Source organism: Odocoileus virginianus, chromosome 2 (genome assembly GCF_023699985.2).
Source record: "Odocoileus virginianus isolate 20LAN1187 ecotype Illinois chromosome 2, Ovbor_1.2, whole genome shotgun sequence".
Taxonomy (NCBI): Eukaryota; Metazoa; Chordata; class Mammalia; order Artiodactyla; family Cervidae; genus Odocoileus; species Odocoileus virginianus.
Genome location: NC_069675.1, coordinates 80,570,892 through 80,584,807, shown reverse-complemented (window position 1 = coordinate 80,584,807; position 13,916 = coordinate 80,570,892). Strand labels below are relative to the sequence as shown.

At 36.7% G+C, this 13,916-nt stretch overlaps 1 long non-coding RNA gene across 1 annotated transcript in view; it reads right to left on the bottom strand.

The window, feature by feature from the left end:
* Positions 1–2,178: 2,178 nt before the first annotated feature.
* Positions 2,179–13,916, bottom strand: part of LOC139037195 (uncharacterized) — a 35,106-nt gene continuing 23,368 nt past the window's right edge. The window contains exons 2-3 of the long non-coding RNA XR_011490056.1: positions 4,326–4,372; positions 2,179–3,487 (exon numbers count right to left, since the gene is read on the bottom strand). This is a non-coding gene — a long non-coding RNA (uncharacterized lncRNA). The remainder of the gene's footprint in view (positions 3,488–4,325; positions 4,373–13,916) is intronic.

Below are 13,916 nucleotides of genomic sequence, written 5' to 3'. Positions count from 1 at the left end.
TGTTTTATGACTTAAATAGACATTAAATGTAAATTGCACTGCACAGTGTCATGTACAAAGTGATTGTTCAATCTGTGGTAATTATAATATCAGTAGTATCTGTGCTCCTTTGTGCTTAGTCATTGTGCTCAGTTTTGTCTGACTCTTTGTGATCCCATGGATTGTACCCAACAAGGCTCCTCTGTTCATGGGATAGAGGTAAATAAATAAAACTCTCTTGAAAATACTGAACATGTATTTTGTTGTACATCAAAAATTGTAATGAATCCAATGGTGAACGTGTTTTTTTCTCTATATTTTTTTCTTTCCTATTTTGTAGTTCAATCTTTGGTGCTACCTACCTTACTTGGGAGCCTCCTTATTCAAAGTGGACTTCGGCATCTAGCAAAGTGCCTGGTATATGATAGGCAACCAAGAAATATTTTTAAATGGGGAATTTCAAATGATATTCCTTGGACTCACTTTTAAAGTTTTTATCTTATATTGTCATTTCACTGAATTTAAGTCAGGAAGCAATAGTAAGAACTGGACATGGAACAACAGACTGGTTCCAAATAGGAAAAGGAGTGCGTCAAGGCTGTATATTGTCACCCTGCTTATTTAAATTATATGCAGAGTACATCATGAGAAATGCTGGCCTGGAGGAAGCACAAGCTGGAATCAAGATTGCTGGAAGAAATATCAATCACCGCAGATATGCAGATGACACCACCCTTATGGCAGAAAGTGAAGAAGAACTAAAGAGCCTCTTGATGGAAGTAAAAGAGGAGAGTGAAAAAGTTGGCTTAAAGCTCAACATGCAGGAAACTAAGATCATGGCATCTTGTCCCATCACTTCATGGGAAATAGATGGGGAAACAGTGGAAACAGTGGCTGACTTTATTTTTGGGGCTCCAAAATTACTGCAGGTGGTGATTGCAGCCATGAAATTAAAAGATGCTTACTCCTTGTAAGGAAAGTTATGACCAACCTAGACAGCATATTTAAAAGCAGAGACATTACTTTGCCAACAAAGGTCCATCTAGTCAAGGCTATGGTTTTTCCAGTGGTCATGTATGGATGTGAGAGTTGGACTATAAAGAAAGCTGAGTGCTGAAGAATTGATGCTTTTGAACTGTGGTGTTGGAGAAGACTCTTGAGAGTCCCTTAGACTCCAAGGACTTCCAACCAGTCCATCCTAAAGGCGATCAGTCCTAGGTGTTCATTGGAAAGACTGATGTTGAAGCTGAAACTCCAATACTTTGGCCACCTGATGTGAAAAACTGACTCTTTTGAAAACACCCTGATGCTGGGAAAGATTGAGGGCTAGAGGAGAAGGGGACAGCAGAGGATGAGATGGTTGGATGGCATCACTGACTCAATGGACATGAGTTTGGGGAGACTCCGGGAGTTGGTGATGGACAGGGAGGCCTGGCGTGCTGCATTTCATGGGTTCTCAAAGAGTCAGGCACGACTGAGTGACTGAACTGAACTGAACTAAACTGAATTCTACCTTCAATCTGTCCTTTAGCACCATCCTTATTGCTTGGTTTCGATTTTAATTCCTCACTACCTCTAAATGGTGAACAATGTTGTATATATAGTGGATAACTGCCTGGGATCTGAAATGTGTTTTTGGAAGGTGTTGCCAGTTTCAAGGTGGGCAAATTAGTTAACTGCTCTGTGCTTCAGTTCCCTCATCAATCAATGAGGATAATCATTATGTCCATGTTGTGACTGTGACATGAGGAATAAATGCATATAAATTGTTTTTGTACATAGCACTTTGCATAAGATAAGCATTCAATAAATTATAGTTATTATTGCTATTTAATTGCAGCATTGTAATATTTTATCTCCTTGAATCTTAGTCCTCTGGAAGGATTCAATCCTGTTAGCAATTTGCTCATTTTTTTTCCTTCAAGGACACGTTTATTTATTATTACTCAGATGCTCTGATGGGCAATGTATCCACAAATTTGAATGTCCTGTGATTCCTGCTACTCAAAACTTCACAATACTGAGCAAAGGCAAAATTATTGGAGGTAAACAGACAAATCAATATTTGTAAACACTTCTGTAGAAATGAATAAACAAGCAAAAACAGAAAATTTTAATGATAAACGTAAGAAATAACTGTAAAGTGAACACACCAATTTCTATAAGAGCAGTGTTCATGAAAAGCAGACTTTATCATGCTTTCAAAAAGAGTGTTTTTTATGTTTCAACTTTTGTATAATGAATTTACTTTTCATTTACCCTAGTATTCTGCCAAACCACGTAAGCCATCTTTCTTTACCCTCTCTCCCTTTTCTCCTGACATAAGACACCTCCCCTGAGTGCAAATATTTTCTCTCCACCTAAATGCTTCCCAGGGCTTCCCTGATGGATTAGCTGGTAAAGAATCTGCCTGCAGTGTAGGAGATCTGGGTTCAATCCCTGGGTTGAGTCAATCCCTGGGTTGAGATGATCCCCTGGAGAAGGGAACAGCTACCCACTCCAGTATTCTGGCCTGGAGAAATCTGTGGAACCTACACTCCATGGGGTCACAAAGAGTCAGACACAACTGAGTGACTTTCACTGATTAAATGCCTCCTATGCCTTCAAAACCCATTAGTATTATTTTCCTCTGTAGTTAATCTTCCAAAAATCTGGGAAGATTCAAATTTTTTTTCTGAAATATACTAGACCCAAATCTAGTAGTGGGCAGGAAATAGGAAGAAAAGGTTCAGGAAAGATTTTGTTGTTCAGATGCTCAGTCATATCTAACTCTTTGTGACCCCATGGACTACAGCATGCCAGGCTTCCCCATACTTCACTATCTCCCTGAATTTGCTTAAACTCATGTCCACTGAGTCAGTGATGCTATATACCATCTCATCCTCTGATGCCCTCTTCACCTTTTGTCTTCAATCTTTCCCAGGATCAGGATTTTTTCCAATGAGTCGACTCTTCACATCAGGTAGCCAAAGCAGTGGAATTTCAGCTTCAGTATCAGTCCTTCCAATGAATATTTAGGGTTGATTTCCTTTAGAATTGACTGGTTTCCTCTCCTTGCTGTCCAAGGGACTCTCAGGAGTCTTCTCCAGCACCATAATTTGAAAGCATCAATTCTTCAGCACTCAGGCTTCCTTATGGTCCAGCTGCCACATCTGTACATGACTACTGAAAAAACCATAGCTTTGACTATATAGACCTTTATCAACAAAATGATGTCTTTGCTTTTTAATATCCTGTCTAGGTTTGTCATAGCTTTTCTTCCAGTGAGCAAGCATCTTTTAATTTCATGGCTGCAGTCACCATCCTCAGTGATTTTTGGAGCCCAAGAAAATAAAATCTGTCACTGCTTCCATTTTTTCCCCTTCTCTTTGCCATAAAGTGATGGGACCAGATGCCATGATCTTAGTTTTCTGAATGTTGAATTTTAAGGCAGCTTCTTCACTCTACTCTTTTATCCTCATCAAGAGACTCTTCAGTTCCTCTTCGCTCTCTGCTGTTTGCGTGATATCTAATGGCAGAAATCAGGAGGGATAGTCAGATACTTAATGAAAGCATCCTGCGGATTGTTCCTGTTCTTGATTTTGCAACAGATCTTCATAAACTAAAGGTTCTGAGAAAAGCTCTGTTAAAGGATCTAGCATTTCTTTGATTTATTTAATTATTGACCCCCTTTATGTTTAATACATTATGAAAACTACACTTGAAAGACATCAAAATTTTTTATTAAAAATATTCTTTATTTTGCTTTATTTTCATGTTGGGTGAAAACATAGAATAAAAATCCTAAAATATAGTATTTGTATAATAAATCTGAAAGAAAATATGAGCAATTATGTGAATGTATATAAACAACTAAATATAGATACATATGTATGCATGTTTTATGTGATAGTTGTTATATACATATAATCTTTAATTGTGGAAAATATAAAATTTCATGGTCTAGATTAGAATGATAAAGTAACTATATAGCTTGAAACAGAACTGCACCAAAGCTCTTATAAACTGTCCTTCCAAATTTGACATTCTGAATAAAGAAGGAGAATCATCTGAAATTTCTTCTCTGTCATCAGGAAGTTTCTGGGTTTTTTTCAGTTTCCTTTTTATCCTATTTACCACTTATTTAATTACTGACCATCACCACATTTTCCAGTCCATCGCCTTAACCACTCGGCCACGACTACAATCACCACATTTTATGGTTCATTCATTTAAGTTATATTCTAGTTCTCAATTGTATTGTATAAAATTTAAGGAAAATAAAAACAAAAACAAAATGACACAATACACAGAATACTGATCCAGGAGGAAGAAGCACCAGTGATAATCTCAGTTCGATCACTAACCTGCTGTGTGAAATTTGTGATGCCCCCTCATTCAGGCACAGCAAACCCTACAACAGGAGAAACAGTCATTGGTCTCATTAATATCTCTCAGTCAAAGTCTTACACATTCCACAGTTTGGTGGATGTCTATCAGCCAAATACTGCCAGAAACACTGTTACAGTCCAACAAAGTTGGGTTACTGCCTCGATGCTTGCCATGAGAGAGAGCACACCATTGGAGATGACAGGGCCAGCTCAGGGAAAAAATGTTGAAGTATTTAAGTACAGCATTTTGGAAAGTGTTGGATTTAAGAAAGAAGATTATATTCTGGAAGCTGGGGATATTTTATGCTTATGTATCTTTATCAATCTTATCTAAAAGTCAGCAGAAACAAAACAAACCTAAAACTATTTCTTTTTTTTTTAAATCAGCAATAGCTGCTCCTATTGGCCATGAAAGAGGATGTTTAGTCATCTGCAGGTTTTGGCTAGCATTCTTGTTTTTGTCTTTATTTAAAAATGATTACAGTATGGTTCTCTTTTTATCTTAATTTATCATGTCACTAGGTGGTCTTCTTTGATATTGCCGTTCTATGAAATTATTCTTGTATAGCGGAAAACAATGGCCTAGTAGGGAGCCCCAGTCCAGACTCTAGAACATCAAGGCCTGGCTGTCACTGCCAACCTGGCTCCCTGCTCATAGGGGCTGCTTTCTCTCCTCTGTTTCAACACATCATGCTATATTATGTCTTGCATTAAAACTGACATGTATACTTGTCTCTTTCACTAGATTTTGAGATACTAGAGAGCTGCTGTTAATTTTTCTTCTCCTTTATATCACTCAAAATCTGTAATACTGGACCTTCCACACAGTACTTTCTTAGATATTAAGAAATTGTTGATTTGTGTACAAGTGACCTACAAATGGCTCATTCTGTTATGGTCTTGCAAAATCTTAGGGCAGCTGTGGAATTTAGCCAAGAATAAAGTTTAGAGGTGCCATAATAGACCACATAAGATCACCCTAACTTTTGATATCAATTGCAAGGTTGAGAAGTTCCCAAAACTAATTTTGAGCTTAATAATGTACTAGAAAGATTCACAGAATTCACTGAAGACTGTTGCATTCACAGTGATGGTTTGTTACAGGGAAAGAATATAGATTAATATCAGCCAGAGAAGGAGATGCCTGGAACAGGGACCAGAAGATGTAACAGACACAGAACTTTTGTTGTTACCCAGGCCCCCCCCCCACTATTCTCCTGGCATAGATGTGTGACGATACCACAGAGTATTGCCAAGCAGGGAAATGTACTTGTGCCTCAAGTTCAGAATTTTATTTGAGTTCCATTGTGCAAACATAACTGATTGACTGACTGACTGATTGATTGAGGCTTATGTGGTTGATCTCAGTCTCTAGATCGATTGATACTTCATTACTCAAAGCACCCACCCTAAATCATACTGTTGGTCTTTTCTGGCATACCCACTGTCCCTCGAAGGCTTGGCTAGCTCCCCCTAAATCACACTGTTGTTTATTATTGTTGTTCAGTCACTCAGTCATGTCTGACTCTTTGCAACCCCGTGGACTTCAGTACACCAGGTCTCCCTGTCCCTCACCACCTCCTGGAGTTCACCCAAGTTCATGTCCATTCAATCAGTGATGCCATCCAACCACCCAAATCATACTGTTGCTATCTGGCTATTTCAAGGCCCCCAGGCAAGCAATGACCATCTCCCAGTAGCCAAGGGCAAAGGCTAAATCTTTTTTGGAACAATTAAATTCTTTATTATATGGGTTTTCATATCAAGTACTCATAATTAAAACATTCTATCAGAGCAGATATTCCTATCTTTTGAAGCATCACCATGATAATATTTTAGAAGAATAGCTAATTTCAGCAAAGTCATAGTTCATAGAAAAATACATCATGAATAATTCTGAAAAAACATTACAGATAAGGGAAGTATAATCTTGGGAGATGAAGCCTATCATTATGGCTTGCAGATTTCTGCTATATTTAATTCTCATTTTCTCTTTCTTTCTTTTATTTTTCTACTCTGTCCTTAATAGCAGCTTTTAGTAATTCTTCTTTGGTATGTCATTAAGAGCAAAATTTTTCATTGTTAACGAGAAAAGAAAAAGTGAAAGTGTTAGCTCCTCAGTCATATCTGACTCTCTGTGACCCCACCAGGCTCTTCTGTCCATAGAATTCTCCAGGCAAGAACTAGAGTGAGTAGCCAGTCCCTTCTCCAAGGGATCTTTCCAAACCAGGGATCAAACCCAGGTCTCCTGCATTGCAGGTAAATTCTTTATTATCTGAGCCACCAGGGAAACCACAGTGCTCACTAAAAGTAATGCTCTTTTTGAAAAATACTTGGGATCATTGCATAATATTAAAAGAGCCCAAGTATGTTCTTGAATTTTCCTTCATCCTCATGAAGCATATTTGCTAGGTTAATGTGAGATGGGAGGCTGTTCTTGTTGTGAATGGCCCCTGTCTCTCTGTATATGTCCATTCAGGTGTTTTCAGTACCATATAGGAATTCATTATTTCTCTGGACTGGGTATGTGTTTTTGGATAAATCTGTCCACAGTGCATTGGCTTTCATTGATTATATGAATAATATTGCATTTGTGTGTAAATGTCTTCACATGAAGTAGTATGGGAAAGTGGTGGCTCCAGAAACCTGAAGTACTATGTGTGCTAAGTCACTAAGTCATGTCCAACTCCATGGACTGTTCCCCACCAGGCTCCTCTGTCTACAGGATTTCCCAGGGAAAAATACTGAAGTGGGTTGTCATTTCCTTCTCCAGGGGATCTTCCCAATCCAGGGATCAAACCAGGGTCTCCTGCATTGGCAAGTAGATTCTTTATTGCTGAGCCACCAAGCAATCACATCAGCACCTCATTGAGCATTTATCAATATCTCCCAACTGCCAGATACTGTGGTCTTACTGTGGTTGCTACTAAAATGTGAGGCATGGTCCTTCTATTCCAAGTTCAGCATACAAAGGTTACAAAACACATTTTAAAAGTACAGCTATTTATTTATAGTCAAGTTAAGCAGGTATTTTTCTTACAGAAAAAAATTTTTTTTAATTATTTGGTCAAATTTTAGTAGTTATTTTGAAATTAATATTTTTTTAAAATAAAAGGTGAAAGGAAGAATTAGGTAGTGGAATCTAAAACTGGCTCTCCTGATCTGCTCTGTAATTTTCCTTAAAACAAGGGCTGAATTTTAGATGAATTGCCCTTTTCCTTAGGCGAATTCAGAGGTCTCTCTCTTTTTTTTTTTTTTGCACCAAACCTTGCTGAATATTGCACATTAATGGCAGTTTTTCTCAATCTGTCACTGAAATACGGCTACACTTTGGTGATTTTAGGACTCCACTATGTACATCGTGTCAAATTATATCAATGCAATGAAGTTAGACACATTCATCAAAAGTTTTAAGCATATCAACCTGGTAAAGATAAGTCGTGGATTTAAATTTGTGATTAAATATTATCAGAGGAGCCAAATAGTAATGCTGTTAATATTCCTCAGGAAGAATTTCCAGTAGATAAGTTGTCTCTACCAAGAGGCTGCATGATGAATTGAAAGGGTTTGTTCAAGTTTAAGGTCCAACAGCTACCAAGTATATGAATTTGGGAAAGTGAGTTACTATAGTCTCAAAGCTACCTACAATAGAAAATAGCTCTTTTCATAATATTCATAGTGTTCTTTCATGGCTCATGATAAAAATGGATAAATGCTTGTGAAGTACTTTGAAATTGCTAAATATTTTATTTCTATTTTAATTATTTCAGTACAATTTCCTTTGATTTCACAATGATGACTCTTATGAATAAAGATGGATTGAAATTGGGTGGGGCAGTCTAACTTGTTTAGTTCATTGCTAATGAAATTAACAATAGCATTAAATATTCACTGAATGAAATGATGAATAACAATGAATCAATTATTAAAGCACTACAGAAGGGATTAAATTTTACTACCTTTGACCACAAAGAAGTACATAAGAAATGATATCATGAAATATTATATTTATCTTTATTTAGATATAGTGATGATGCAAAAGTTTCATTGTACATCATTGCATTATAAAATCTAAAGAATTCTTTTGTTAATGGTCATATATAACAGAAGAATTATGATTGAAAAAGCTTAAAAAGTAGTGGGATATATTTCATTCTTTAAGTGGACAAGACCTTGGTGTTAATGATGACATGAATAGGTTGCAGAAAATTGACCTTCCTCATTATCTTAATTTGAAAAGCATTTCTTTAGAACTGTCTTAAAGAGACCAGTGATAACTAAATAATTAGTTAGTTGGAGAAAGTGAAAGTGTTAGTTGCTCAGTCGTGTCTGACTCTTCACAATTGTGATCCCATGGACTGTAGACTGTCAGGGTCTTCTGTCCATGGAATTCTCCAGGCAAGAAGACTGAAGTGGGTTGTCATTCTCTTCTCCAGGGTAACTTCCTGACCCAGGGATTGAACCTGGGTCTCTTGCATTACAGGTAGATTTTTCACTGTCTGAGCAACCAGGGGAGCCTTAGTTGGAGAGTAGCATTTAAACAGTGGTCTGCACTAGACCATTGTTGGCCTTCAGGTAAAGAGTAAAATAAAAAGGGACATAGATGGAAATAAAGAAGAGTTGGAAGGGTGAATGGCAAGCAAGTGGGACAGAGTTTGACTAAAATAGAGAATCAGAGAAGCATTTGTCTCCTGAATTGGATTCCTTTATACATGTATCTTAAACCACCACTTGTATGTTAATGATTCCATAGCTCTTGGCCAGTTCTCTCAAGAGCTCTTTATCCAGGCATACAATTACTTTCTATAAGTCTGTAACACGGAGTCACAAATACTTCATATATTTTCAACATTGATACCATTATTGCTCCCATAAACCTCTTCATCCCATATTATTTAGATCTACAAATTTCACCAGTTATTTATTCAACACTTATTTATCAACAAATATGTGCCAGGCACTCTGGTAAGGTTACAGAAAGAAAGAAAGGTAAGTTAGGTTGTGAATACAGTACGGTATATTAAAAGTTTTGAGAGGTCATGGGGAAATCCAAAGTCAGGAAGTAATTTTATTTGCCTTGTTTTCATTGCTCCTTGCATCTAATTAGGCAACAGGTTCTACAAATATTTATTAAGAAGGCACACACAGCTCTGGTATTAATGTATCTATCTATTTGTTCATCTGTCATTATTTCTTCAGGTCGCCATTGACTCTTACCTAGGTTGTTAAAAATTTTCAACACTGATGGCCCTTTTTATATTAAATATTACAAATATGTTTATCACAGTCTAGTTACCATTGACTCTTACCAAGGTTGTTAAAAAATTTCAACACTTATAGCCCTTTTTTATTAAGTATTACAAATATGGTTATCAGAATCTTATCATTTAAATAATATTTCCATTATGCAAATATAATCTTGCTACAACACTGTTTAAATTATTAAATAAATCTTTACTCACAGGACAATGCTTTAAATTCATTGGTTGGACAAATATTCTTCCTACTTAATTAGTACTAATGCCTGACACTTAATTCTCAATCTTTGTTACAGAAATGTCAAGCCATTTGCTTAGAAACACAACAGTGTTTCTCAACATCTTGAATTTTGCTTATGCTTATTCCTCTGCTCGGAATTCCATCTTAGGGTTTGTACATCTGGGTGAAACTATGTGTTCAACTTCAAGTCTCAGATCAAAGTCTTTGAATTTTGAAGCTTCCCCATATTTCCTTTCTTTCTTTCTTTTTTTGCTTCCTCTATGCTTTTTTCTATGCTGTCATTGTCTTCTTTTACATTTCTGAAGAAACAAAGAATCACTCATTTATTTGTTTACTAAGTAGCCAATATCATAACACACTTATTTTCTTATCTCCACTTACTGCTGCTAATTCCCAAAATGTATTTGAGGGGACTAACTTTTGCATCTCTTGAAGTCAAGAACTATACCATACATTTTTTTTTTTGACTGTTTCTAGCACAGTGTTCAGTAGATGTAAAATGCAAACAAAATATTTCTGAAATGAGATAGAAAAAATGGAAAAACAGATTTTAAAAGTTTTAACTTAATTTTAAAAGCCTCCACTTTGAGTCAGCAGCATTGTAAATATAGTAATAACCCAAGAGATCACAATTATTCAATGCTTATTATGTGACTTATTTTTTCAAAAGCAACCGAGATCATACGGTGGGTGATTATTAGAGATTAGAGATTTGAATAGAAGCAGCTTGATCTGAGAAAGATGCAAGCATTAGAAATGAATGCACATCTATAATTGCATATCTACACACACACACACACACGCACACACACATACACACACATGCACACACACACACCCATACACACACACACACATGCACACACACACGCACACACCAGATAAAGCAAATAAAATCTCAAGTGGCTTTTACTTGGTCTGGCCTGGTTTTGTTTTTTTTTGCTTTGTAGTGTTTTTGTTTCAACATTGGTCTGATTTCCTTGGAAAGTCTAATCTGTATAAGTTACTGATTAAGCCTTTATGCTCACTCTTAATTTAAAAAAAAAAATTTAAAAGGAAAGCAATGAAAGGAAATCACTATGTAACATGAACTTTTAATTTCCCAGTCATTCTCCTAGATGCCTTACATTTGTGATTTTAATTCATCTCCCTAATAAATCTGTGATGGAGGAATCAAGATTCCCTTTTCACAGATGGATGTGTGGCCAAGACCTGAATAATACCCAACTAGGGCTGACAGGTATTTAGTGGACCAGAAAACACCTACTGGTCTAAGACCTCAGGGCATAAGGAAAAGCAGTCACTATTAAGTGATTTAAATATCCTACGCTGTTCATGAGAAACTGTTTTAAGAAATTTTTAGAGACCATCCAACACCTCTTAATGTGTGTTCATTTTATCCTCTAGTGAAAAGAATCAGAGTTCAGCAAATTAGGTATTCTGATTTGTTGCACATTCCTGGATGATTTATGAGTATTTTTGAAGAAATAATATGGCATCTTTCTGAATCCAATAATAGACACATGTTTCATCTTGATTACCTAATTGATTCTACCAAGAAGGAATAAAAATGACTCTAATAAGCTGACTACCCAATACAGCAATAAATCCCAGGCCTAGCCATAACGCAGAACTAACCAGTGAAGCACCATTCTTTACATCCTAAAAATATTTCAATGGAAAAAAGAATATTTTCCCTCTCTAACGTGGCCTAGCAAGGAATGACTGTGGCAAGATCAGCTGCCTTTGTGCTTTAGGAACTGGTCATCTAGTCAATGAATATTTATGGACACCTTCTTGGTACCAAATTCTCTGCAAAAATTTGGGAAACTGAAGCAAAGAAGGAATGTTCCTTCCTTCTTAAAGCCCCATGGTTTAGTGAAGAAGAAAGGAAATTAGGAGAGGAAATAGAACACTGTATCAAGCAGTATAATGGAGGCAAATAAAAGTATTGTGAAAACAAAGATTAACAGCCAGTGAAAATATCCCCTTTACTTATCCGTCACAAGGTACCATGCTTTATGAGGTGTCTTACATTTACCTGCTTTAATTCTGATAGTAAAATTACACAAGGTAAGCATAATTACCTTAAGTTATAAGGTTATAGGAACTTAGATCAGTTGGCACAAAGTCACAGAAAACAAAGTAGAAAAGTCAGATTTTGAAACTGTTTCTATATTGCTTCAAAAATTGATTTTTAGGGGCACACTTGTCCCTCAAGAACTGATTCATGAATCCTTAATGCTTTATAATGTACTTTATCACATATTACAATGTATACTTCTAGTGTTGTAGTCATTTTAATACCAACTCCTCCACCACACTGCTTTGTAACTGAGGCCTTGTTACCAAATATCTCCATGCTTTCCTTACTTATTTGTAAAATCTCATAGGACTGTTCTAAGGAACAAATGAGTGATGTGCTATACATCAGAGGTTGGCAAATAATTTATTAAAAGAACCACACAGTAAAAACTTCCAGTTGGTAGATGACATCACATTTGCAATGACTATTCAAATCTGCAGTTGTAGCATGAATGTAATAAAGGACAATATGCAAATTAATATGTTTTTCTGCAAATAAAAAGATTGCTTAAACAGGTGGAAGGCAAAATTTAGCATGTAGACCTTAGTTTGTAAACTTTTGCTATAAAGTATGCACTGAGAAATATTGATTTTGTTAGTATTATACTTTTTTTTCAAGCTAGAAAACTGGATGTGAAGTACCTTATCTGGAGTCCAACATACAGTGTAATTACTAGGCTGAAGACTGCATCCAATTTTTAAATTCAAAACCAATGGTCTCTCTGCAAGGGTGACTGTGTAGCTCCGGTGACCTTTTTGAATCGTCTACTAAGAACATCCCGTGGTTATAGTGTTTCATGAAAAATATGTGCACCTTTTCCATTTCAGGCTCCAACTGCTTACTCACTGAGGCGGAAGAACAGGATTTTAGATGGAAAAATCTTAATATGTATATAACAAATATTAAACTACTGAGTTTTGCTAACTCTGAAGATCACCATACAGAGGAAAATTATAAAAGACAAGAATTTTGTCATAGCTTTGACTGCCATTTTCAACCTCAAACAATATATCATCAAATAAGATATTTGAATGTTCTCATCTTTCTCACATCTATGCCTCTAAATTCTGTGGGAAATATGCGAAGTTTCCACTGATCCTTAGTGATTCTACCCTACTTAAAAGCAGTTTTTCAAACCTTATTACTGCTGGCTATTCCTCTGAGCACTCGTCAATTGTTGCATGAATTTTATTGCCACTTATCATTAACATCTGGCATTTCTTTAGTTTTAGTGCTTACAAAGTCCTTAAATTATTTCAAGCACTTTAATTCTTTGTTGTTGTTGTTTAGTCACTAACTCCTATCTGACTCTTGTGCAACCCCATGGACTATAGCCTACCAGCCTCCTCTGTCCATGAGATTCTCCCAGCAATAATACTGGAGTGGGTTGCCATTTCCTTCTCCAGGAGATCTTTCTGACCCAGGGATCGAACCCACATCTCCTGCATTGGCAGGTGGATTCTTTACCACTGAATCACCTGTATATAATGTATACATGTGCAGTGCTCCGTCATGTGTGACTCCATGGACTGTAGCCCACCATGCTCCTCTGCCCATGAAATTTTCCAGATAAGAACACTGGAGTGGGTTGCCATTTCCTACTCCAGGGGATGTTCCCAACCCAGGGATCAAAGCTGAGTCTCTTGCATCTCTTGCATTAGTAGGCAGATTCTTTACTACTGCATGACCTGGGAATCACCAGGGAGGAGGTTAATTCTTTTGTAATTGAAACCATAGAATTTGGGAATATATCCTGGTTTTGTGTGGATTTCCATGACCTCAGAGGCATTCTGTGCTCCTGTGCTCAGTCATGTCTGACTCTTTGTGACCCCATGAACTGTAGCTCGCCAGGATCCTCTATCCATGGGATTTTTCAGGCAAAAATACTGAAATGGGATGCCATTCCCTTCTCCAAGGATTCTTTCTGACCCAGGTATCAAACCTGAGTCTCCCGCATGTCTTGCATTGCAGGCTGAATCTTT